The following is a 10,281-nucleotide window of genomic DNA, read 5'->3' on the forward strand; positions in this document are numbered from 1 at the left end:
GCCATGAATAGCATATACATAGTCATCATAATGTAAAGCCAGAATATTGATTTAATCAAAAATAAAGATTTAACTCTATTGGGAGGATGGAGGAAAAAGAGAAGGAGATTAAAAAAAGAATCTTCCGTAGTAGGAAGGCCTAATAAATAATGCCTGAAAATTAAGAAGTAGCATTAGAAGCAAGTTACTTCGAGTTATGGAGATGAATACCAAAATTAAGGAAAGTGAATGCCAGCAGGGGGGAAGGGGGCAGGGGCAAGGGGAGAAAGACAAAGGAACGGCAGGCTTTTTGTAACAAACATTATATAACTATTTGACTCTTTAAACCAAGGTTGTTCAAACTTTTCTGAATGTCACCACAGTAAAAAACTGAATTTTACTTTACAACCCAGTACAGACATCCAAGTATTAGAGAGGTCCACGGAATCTCCAATCACCGCCAGTTACTGTGAAAATTGGAGAACCCATGTTTCCACTTACCCAGAAATTCCACTTTTAGGTATTTTTCAAAACAAATTTAACAGATATATGCCAGGAGACGCATGCAAGAATATTCACACCCATACTAGTCACAATGACTAAAAACTGGAAATGAGCCAACGCCCAACAGTAACAGAATGGACAGATACAATGGATAACTAGAATATTTTACAGCCAGTGGAACACCCTGGATGAATCCTAGCAAAGTAATGTAAAGTCAAATTAGCAGGTCCCTGGTATTACATGGCAATAAGGAATCGTTGTTGATTTTTGTTAGGTGTGATAATAGTAATATAGTTATGTAAGAAAATGTCAACAGTTTTTAGAAACGAGTATTGACATATGTACAAGTGATTAAATGCACAAGTACAATTTTTTGACACCCAAATTGTAGTTTTTATTCAAGTTATTTTTACAAATTTATGTCTCCTAATGTGAAAAGGTGGCTTTTTACTTCGTGCTCTGCAAATTTATATCAGCAGTAAGAAGGGCTTCAGTGAAATGATAAGATGTCTAAGATTTGCAGGAAAAGAGAAAGAAAAACATGATAGATGAAGCAAGTGTGGCAAAACCTTGATAATGTTTGAAGGTGGCTGCTGGGTATATAGAGGTCCATGATATTCTGCTTCTCTCTGTTTTGTGGGTTTGAAATCTCCATAACAAGAAAATTTTTAATAAACAAGCCAGTCCCAGAAAACAAAATATTTTCATGCTTCTTTTATACAGTTCAGAAGCAAGTAGAATGAAGCTAAAGACATCTGTGATAATTAAAAGAAGGAAAAGCAGAAAAATGAAAACACAAATCCAGGCTAGTGGTCCCTTCTGAGAAGCAGGCTGGGGCTGGGACAGGGCAGAAGCCTGTCTGTGAGGAAGTTCTTAGAAATAATCTATGCGTTGGGTCAGGCACTGGATTCACAGGTGCTCAGATTTTTTAATAAATAGATAACAGAAGACAAAAGGGGTATGCATAGACCATTTGATGATAGTGGACCCATGAAGTGTTATGCATAATCCAATTTTGTGCACCTGAGGTTAAAAAAAGTATATGGGACTCTCAGACACAGAGAACAAACTAGTGGTTACCAATAGAGAGAGGGAAGTGGGGAGGGGCAAGATAGGGGTACAGGATTAAGAAATACAAACTACTATGTATAAAATAGATAAGCAACAAGGGTATATTGTACAGCACAAGGAAATATAGCCATTATTTTGTAATAACTTTAAATGGAGCATAATCTATAAAAATATGGACTCACTATGTTGTACACCTAAAGCTAACATAATATTGTAAATCAATATACTTCAATTTTAAAAAGTAAAATATATATTTTTTTAAATATATGACTTCAGGGAATTCCTTGGCGGTCCAGTGGTTAGGACTCTGCACTTCCATTGCAGGGGGCATGGGTTTGATGCCTGGTCAGAGAACTGAGATCCTGCAACCCACATGGCATGGCCAAAAATAGATTAATTAATTAATTAAATAGATGTTTTCTCTACTGGGGATCTTACACTTCCAAAGTGAGAGTGCTGTCTCAAAAAGGTTTCTGAAGTAGGAGTGGGGAAAGAGATCTCCTGTCTTCATTCTGCTAGTTCCTGTGACTAATTCCTGTGGCTGGCTCAGTTTCCTCACCCGTAAAATTAGCAATATGGCCAAATCATTGCTGAAGCTCCTATTAAGAAAGGAAGGCTGACTGAGTACTGGACGGAGAGGCAAAACACGACAGGTGTCTCTGGCAACAGGCTTCCAGCACCCCCGGAACAGCAGAGAAACCTCACCCCATCACAACCTCCCCCAGGGCCCCGACTCCCTGTTCCCACCCTTCCCTCTTCCAGGACCCCGGATCTGGCCTCCGTTCTTCCCACTTCCTCAGTCTTGGATAACCAGTGCTGAGCCCATTCCCCACGTCCCCACACCCAGCATCTGCCCCTCAGTCTCCCTTCCCCTCCCAGAAACCCAGTCATCCGGGCCTAGCCCCTAGTCATTCTTGGGAAACCCATTCTGCCTTCAGTACATGAAGATCCAGTGCCAGATCTAGTGGTGCATGAAGCCACCTCCACACTCCCTTCTCCAGGCCTGGATGTTGCTCCCGGGCCCCGAGGAGCAGGCAGGGCCAGAGAGGATGACTAGGTCCTCACAGCAGGGGTGACTCAGCCCCAAGGAACAGCCAGGGGGCCTGCTTTGCTGCTGTGTCCCTCCCAGGTCAGTTCCACTTGTCCCCCTGCCACTCCCCTTCTCTCTTGCCCACATCCAGGAACTGAGAATCCTCTAGAAGCCCTCCCGCTGCCTCCACATTTACCTCAGGAAGCCATCTGAGATCAGAGACTCTAAGCCAGTCAGAGGGTGTGACTGACGCTGGTCCCTCGGGCCTCACACCTCTCTGTGCTTCAGGCCTTCCCCCCACTGCAGCTGCTTCTCCCCGCCTGAGGACTTTCTCTGAAGCCTCAGAAAGTGACCTTGCCCTTGTGAAAGCAGGCTAGAAGTGCAGGGGAACGAAACCCCCCACACACCTTGGAGCCACCCTCTACCTGTGACTGACAAAAGCCAGTCGTGTCTAGTGTCCAGATCTTCCCCCACAGGTGGGGTGAGGTGACTGCTTCTCAGGGGAAGAAGCTCCACTTGCCACAGTGCAGACCTGCTTCAGAACCCACCTTCCCTACCTCATTTCCCCACACCCTGGAGGGGGCCGGTTCCTGCACCTCGTAAATAACCCCGCTTCCCCTGGGATCTTTGTCTTAAGGTCTGCTTCTGGGGGAACCCAAACTAAGACCATGGGATCTCAGAGAATTCTTCAGAACAGTCCCTTCCCACTACAGATGAGGAAACTGAGACCCAGAGAGGAGACACCCTGCCCACCCCACCCCCAGCCTCCTGACGCCTGGTCATCACCACGGACATGGCCTCCTCCACTTGAAAGAGAACTTGCCAAAATACCTCAAATCCTTTAAGGACTGTTTCCCAGACTTCATTCATTCACGTATCGCCTCTACAATTTTTGCCAAAAGCCACATGACCTTTTCATATTCGTCACATTTCCACCTGTAGTATTTACTTCACATATTTTAATAGACTCTCTTTTTCACTTAAATTTTCTTTTTCCATTGTTAGTTTCTATTTTAAAAATAAAAATTATATTTTAATAGATAATACATTCATATTGTTCAAAATTCAAAAGGTTCAATAACGTACACAGTGAAGTTTCCCTCCCAGCCCTGCCCCCAACCTCCCAGAGCCACAGGACCAGCTTCTTGTATGTCTTTCCCGAGATAATCTAGGACTATACAAGCGTGTGTGTGCACGTGTGTGTGTTTTCTCTAATACATGTATTTTTTCCATTTTTTATTGAGGCATAGTTGATGTACAATCTCATGTAAGTTTCAAGCGTACAACAATTTTTAAAGATTATACTCCATTTATAGTTATTATACAATATTGGCTATATTTCCTATGCTGTACTAATACATGTATTTCTTTTTTCATTTATTTATTTATTTTTATTTTTGCCTGCGTTGGGTCTTCGTTGCTATGCACGGGCTTTCTCTAGTTGTGGCAAGCAGTGGCTACTCTTCGTTGTGGTGCGTGGGCTTCTCATTGCGGTGGCTTCTCTTGTTGTGGAGCACAGGCTCTAGGCACGCGGGCTTCAGTAGTTGTGGCACGTGGGCTCAGTAGTTGTGGCTCACGGGCTCTAGAGTGCAGGCTCAGTAGTTGTGGCGCCCGGACTTAGTTACTCCGTGGCATGTGGGATCTTCCCAGACCAGGGCTCGAACCCGTGTCCCCTCCATTGGCAGGCAGATTCTCAACCACTGCGCCACCAGGGAAGTCCCGATACATGTATTTTTAAAGTTAACGTTATATATCAAAACCATAGATAGAAGCCAGTATTACTTGCTTATAAATAGAAGGCAATGGTAAAAATAAATATAATGAATACAAAAGAAAATTAAATTCCTGCAAGATTTTGCTTATTATAGGATCTGAACCTGAGACAAACATCTTTCTCTGTTACAAAGATGAGGAAGTGTCCAAAAGGTGCTAAGAGTCCCAAATGCAGACCTTCTCCTGGACTGAATCAGCAGGATTATAGGTGTATCAAAAAGAGGATAACGTTCTCGTGTGTGAGTCACTGATGAATGACTGTTCCAGTAAAACCATCAAGTTATTGTTGGAGAACATCCCTTCCAGAGACAAAATTTACTTCATGGCCTTGACGTGTAAACTAGTTATGAGTTAGACCGAACCAGCTTTGCCATTCCTACTTTTGTTACCTCCTCTAAGCATCAGTATCCTCACTGGTTTGAAAAAGAAAACAACACTGATGGTCCCCACCTAACTGCACACTTGAGTGTGGTCCCATGAGACATCTCTCTCTGAGTCCTCATCCCTCCATCTTGTGGACATCTATGATGGCACCCACTCACTGCCCAAAATGGGGAGACAGCAGAGAAATAGAAGAAAAGTTAAATCACCGAGAATCCCATGGGTGACATGTTTCAGCATTGCTTTTGTCTTTGTTTCAGAGAAATTTTTTCTCATAATTACAACCATGGTGGATATACAGTTTGATATGACACTTGTTTGTTGTCTCTCACTTAAATCATGAGTAAGTCCCATTTCATTAAAAACTCTTTGACATTATATAGTACACTATTTGGTTCACAAAGTTTCACAATGGTTTGAAGGAAAAGAACATGCGTTTACACAGAGGAAGCTGTTTCTATCCATTCAGCCAGGTCTTGGGCAACTGAACAGGGGGTTTCCTGGCTCTAGAGTCCTTTCCTGAAACCCCCAGCTCCACCCAGCCTTTTGAAATTCTTTGCTCAGGCTCTATTCTCAGGAAAAAGCCTGAAAATCAGTAACAACTTAGGTTGGCTATGATTACCTTCAATTTCACTAACACAGCATTCCTTCTGAGGATCTCAAGGTACCTGTCATACCCCCCCAGCAACTTCTTCAGATCTCTTTTAAGCTGAGGATTAAATAATGACTGTGTGGAATACAAAGTCAAGAAAGGTCAAGATTTGGAGAGAAACAGACTTGGGCTCCAAGCCTGGCACCATCAGTCAGTTGTCATGAGAAACACAGTTTTCTCCAATAAGATGGAAACATAACTTCCATTCTCCCCCAACCCTCCAAGAGGATCAGATAAGATTATAGATTCGAAAGCGCTTACAATCCTAAAGCACTACCTATGTAAGGTGTGGTTTCTTTGAAATTGGGAGGTTCTGAAGACATTAGGGTTTAAGGTTCAAACTCCACTTAGGGACAAGGGATTTTCCTACCAGGCAGAGCAGTGGGGGTGTTGATACAAAGAGCACATGCTCAAGAGTTAGAAGCCCTCTCCTGCTGGAAGGAACTCACAGTTTAAAGAGAAGTGCCTATCCTTGTTCAGGTACCCTGAGGGCACAAAAATACCCATGCAAAAGACACTTGGGCCTGAGCTTTTCAAAAACTTTTTCTCTAAAACCCACAAGGCATAGAATTCCAAAAACAAAAGACAAACTGTCTGATTAGGAGAAAAAACTTGCAACATATGTATGTGGTAGGCAAAAGATATGTACGCAGAATTTATAAAGAACCACTATAACTCATTAGGAAAAAGGAGCAAGTGATATGCACAGGCAATTTTTAGAAGAGGAAAAATAACTGGTCTATAAATACATGTAATGAAAAGCATATAAATTAAAATAACAGTGGGACACCTGAAGCTAACAACTTTGTAAATCAAGTCTACTCCAATAAAAATTTTTAAAATAAGAACAGTAGGATACTATTTACTTATTTCTTACCACGTTGGCAAAAAGAAAAAAGAATTTGAGTTTGATAATATTGAGTGCTGGAGAAGCTCTAGGGAAACCATATTCTCGTATTGGCGCTGTTTGGAGTATAAACTGATAGAGATAATTTTTGTTTAAAGTCCCAAAGCTGAGGACAGTACATGATCACGATCAATAAATACACTGCCCCATATTCTAAAGAGAGCTGCGGACATACCCTTTGGGACTTCCTAGTGAGAGATCAGGTCCAGCCCCGCAAATTCCACCCACGTCACCCACCTGGATGGATTAGAGAGCTGTGAGGTTTCCCCTCCTGTTCCCCAAAGAGGGTTCCTCACACCCAGAAGCAAGTGACAGGGTTTCCCAAAAGAAGCCTTCATGGAGATTGGAGGTAGCTCTCCCGCCCTGGGCTGCAGGAACTGGAAAGATGAAGGCTGGCCAGAAGTTCTTTTTTTTTACTTCATAACAAAGTGAATCAGTTATACATATACATATGTTCCCATATCTCTTCCCTCTTGCTTCTCCCTCCCTCCCACCCTCCCTATCCCACCCCTCCAGGCGGTCACAAAGAATCGAGCTGATCTCCCTGTGCTAGCAGCTGCTTCCCACTAGCTATCTACCGTATACATCTCCATGCCTCTCTCTCACTTTGTCACAGCTCACCCTTCCCCCTCCCCATGTCCTCAAGTCCATTCTCTAGTAGGTCTGTGTCTTTATTCCTGTCTTGCCCCTAGGTTCTTCATGACATTTTTTTTTCTTAAATTCCATATATATGTGTTAGCATACGGTATTTGTCTTTCTCTTTCTGACTTACTTTAGAAGAACCTGACACATGTCGCCTGGGCTTGGAGACTGATGCTGGCTTCCCATCTGGAGGACTGTAAAGGAGGGACAGAGTATACAGGAGCAGCCCAAGATGGTGAGGCAAGGAGAGAGATAGGATCACGCCCTTATCTTTAGGTGAGAAGCCCTAGGCCAAGTGAATGCAGACAAAAGTAACTGGGCTCAAGGTGTGATAGGTCCCTGCCTGGGGCAGCCGCCCACCTGCCTTGGCAAAGGGACCCAGGAGTAGTGTAACCACTGCAGGTGTGTGGCGCGGGGGACGCAGGGCAGGAGCTGAGGGGTTGTCACAGGAGGGCCCGAGATTGTCTGCCTACATCACCTCTGAAGAACCCAACAATGCCTCCCATGAAAGCAGCAGTATTTGGGTGCCCGTCATGACAGGGGTCCCAGATTAGAGCCACTACCAATCATATGTCACTCTGCCTCTTTTTCCTCTAAGTAACCTGAACCTTGAAGGAGCCAGCAGAGCAGGGGTGGGGAGGGTTTGGGGGAAGGAAGGGGATTGAGAGGAGAGTGAAAAACTCGATCCCCACCCCCTTTTCCACTGAAGTGGAAAGTGGAGGCTTTAAATTGACAGCGATGTTGAAATTTTGAATTATGCTGGACTGGACATTCTCATACCCGAAAATGACATCAGAATGACTGTTCTGATAGCTGAGAATGACCCAAAAGCTATACAGTCCTCCAGAGCATGGCTGAACCCAATGATAAAAGATAGTTTCCTGATGTAATCCTTCAAGTCCAACAGCTTTGAAGTTTTAACCACTTCATGTCCGTGTAATCCTTCCACTCCACCACTTTTCCTTCAAGTCCACAATTTTATGGTGACACCATTAAAATTTTTAAGATGCTCATGCTGGGACTCAGAAACTCTACCACTCAGTACCTACCCTAGAGAAGAAACCCTTGCACATGTGCACACAGAGGCACATCCACAGATGTTAACTGCAGCATTGTTTGTAATAACAAAGGTGAGAAACAAATACCAATCAATCAGGGAATGATAAAGTAAGCTATGACACATTCACACAGTGGAGTACTACACCACAATCAAAAAGGAGAAGGTACGTTCTATATAGTAACATGGACAGATCTCCTGTCTGTATGACTGAATTGAAAAAAGGGTGTTGCAGAATATGTAGAATAGTATGTCATACTCATATAGAGTATGACATCACTTATACAGAAAGAAAAACACTGTATTATATATCAATATTATCTGTGGGACACATATATGTACAGAAAATCCTGGAAAACTACTCACCAAACTGACAACAGGGATCATTTCTGATGAGGAAGGAAGAGAAGAAATTAGGATTTGAAAGCATGGGCAGAGAACTTTCCCCTTGTAAAATATTATTAAGTATATTCGTGCATTATTTATATATTTTTTAATTTTTAAAATAATTTTAAGAACTCATATCCTTGAGGGTCTGAAAGTCTAGATCCAAACAACCAGCACCAGGGCAAAACTTTGTGGACATCTCTTGTTTAATCTCAAAAATCTGTGCAAATTCTGTACTCCATAATGTTTCTTTTGATACGAACACGATGTTTTCAGTGTTTACGTATTGGTTGAATAACACAACTTTCCCACCACCGCCGCCGTTATCAAGAAAAAGAAGAAGGATCTTGGCGTAAAGGTGAGGCTCCAGGACATACCATGCACCTGTGGTACATCCTTCAGGGTCAGACCATCATGTTCCCAGGGATGCTCGAACCCCGGGAAAGAGGCAACCGAACCTGGCAGCCTAGTGAGATGCTAGTGGTCGTGAGGCCTAGGGTTATGAGGATAAATGAAATATTGAATACAAAGTCATTGACACAAAACAAGCTCTCAATAAATGTTTCTGCCTGCAGTTTAGCATGACCGTTTGTTCTTGGACACGCAGAAGTCAGGAGGCATAGCAAACCTCTCTGCAGCCAGTTGCAATGGGTTCCCAGAGTGTCCACAAAGGGGGAAATATTAATACTAAAAGAGGAGATTCTGATCCTTTGCTGGAGGGATCCACGTCTCTGTTCCCATTTCCCCTTCCTCCAGCCCCATGGAGATTCTGACTGAAACAGGTGACCTCCATCCAACAAGGATCACACAGAGTTTCCCACACACTCGTCCCATCACGACTGCCTTTGGCTCAGGGACTCCATCTCTCACTCAGTCAGCCATGGGGAAGGTCACCGGGTCATTTCTCTCAATGCACACAGCCAAGCCAGGCTAACTTTACACACAAAGAACCTGTGAAGGCTGTGAAAAGGAAGTTTCCCACTGTAATTCCAACAAAAGAAAATTGCCCGCTGTAACTCCAACTCGTGGAGCAAGTGTCTGAGGGCAGCCGCTGAAGAGCCATGAGACCTATCCCCACAGTCTGCTCCCTCAAGCAAGGCAGGGACACCCATGGCCCCTCACGGGGGCAGCTCTCTGGAGGAGTCCCCACAACAGTCAAGGACACATCCACCCAACCTTCCCTCTCTCCTTCACTAGGGGTCAGACGGGCAGCACAATCTGACGGCCCCATTTTCTCTCTCACAGGCGCCTTCCCTCAGAAAAAAATCCTTGCACATTTAATCCTGTCTTGGCATCTGTGTCTCAGAGTACCCATTTCCTAGAAAAGGGCTGGAGGCTCTTGGGCCCAAGAGCCTCCAGCCCTCCCCAGGCACCCATGATGGGGATTCAGTGCAGTGGTTGCACATTGTAAAGAGGTGCTGGGATCAAGAGAAGCTAAGAAATGTGTTTCTGGAGAAACTTGTAGGATGAGTGGGGGAAGGAAAAGCCATTCCTAGTGGAGACTTGCATAATATGGGGTGTACAGGGACCCCAAGAGTTCAGTAGGGCCAGAGTGTAGGCATATGTGTACACGAGGCACAAGATGAGGCTGGAGGGGGGATTCCCTGTCCAGAGGTTAGGACTCCACTTTCACTGCCGAGGGCTCGGGTTCAATCCCTGGTCAGGGAACTAAGATCGCACAAGCCGAGCGGCGCGCGCGGGCAGCCAAGCCGAAAACTGGGGGCTTCTTCCTGCAGGAAACTAGGAGTCCTTGAAAGTTTTGAGCAACTGAATCACATGACCACAGTTGTGTTTTTAAAAAGATTTGATGAGTCAAGACTGAAGGCTGGGTTGGCCATGAGAGGATACTGCCTAGCAACAGGTCATTCATCTCTTCACACAGATTCAATGAGGAAGGA

The sequence above is a fragment of the Neophocaena asiaeorientalis genome, unplaced genomic scaffold (genome assembly GCF_003031525.2).
Source record: "Neophocaena asiaeorientalis asiaeorientalis breed wild unplaced genomic scaffold, Neophocaena_asiaeorientalis_V1.1 scaffold91, whole genome shotgun sequence".
In the NCBI taxonomy this organism is placed as follows: Eukaryota; Metazoa; Chordata; class Mammalia; order Artiodactyla; family Phocoenidae; genus Neophocaena; species Neophocaena asiaeorientalis.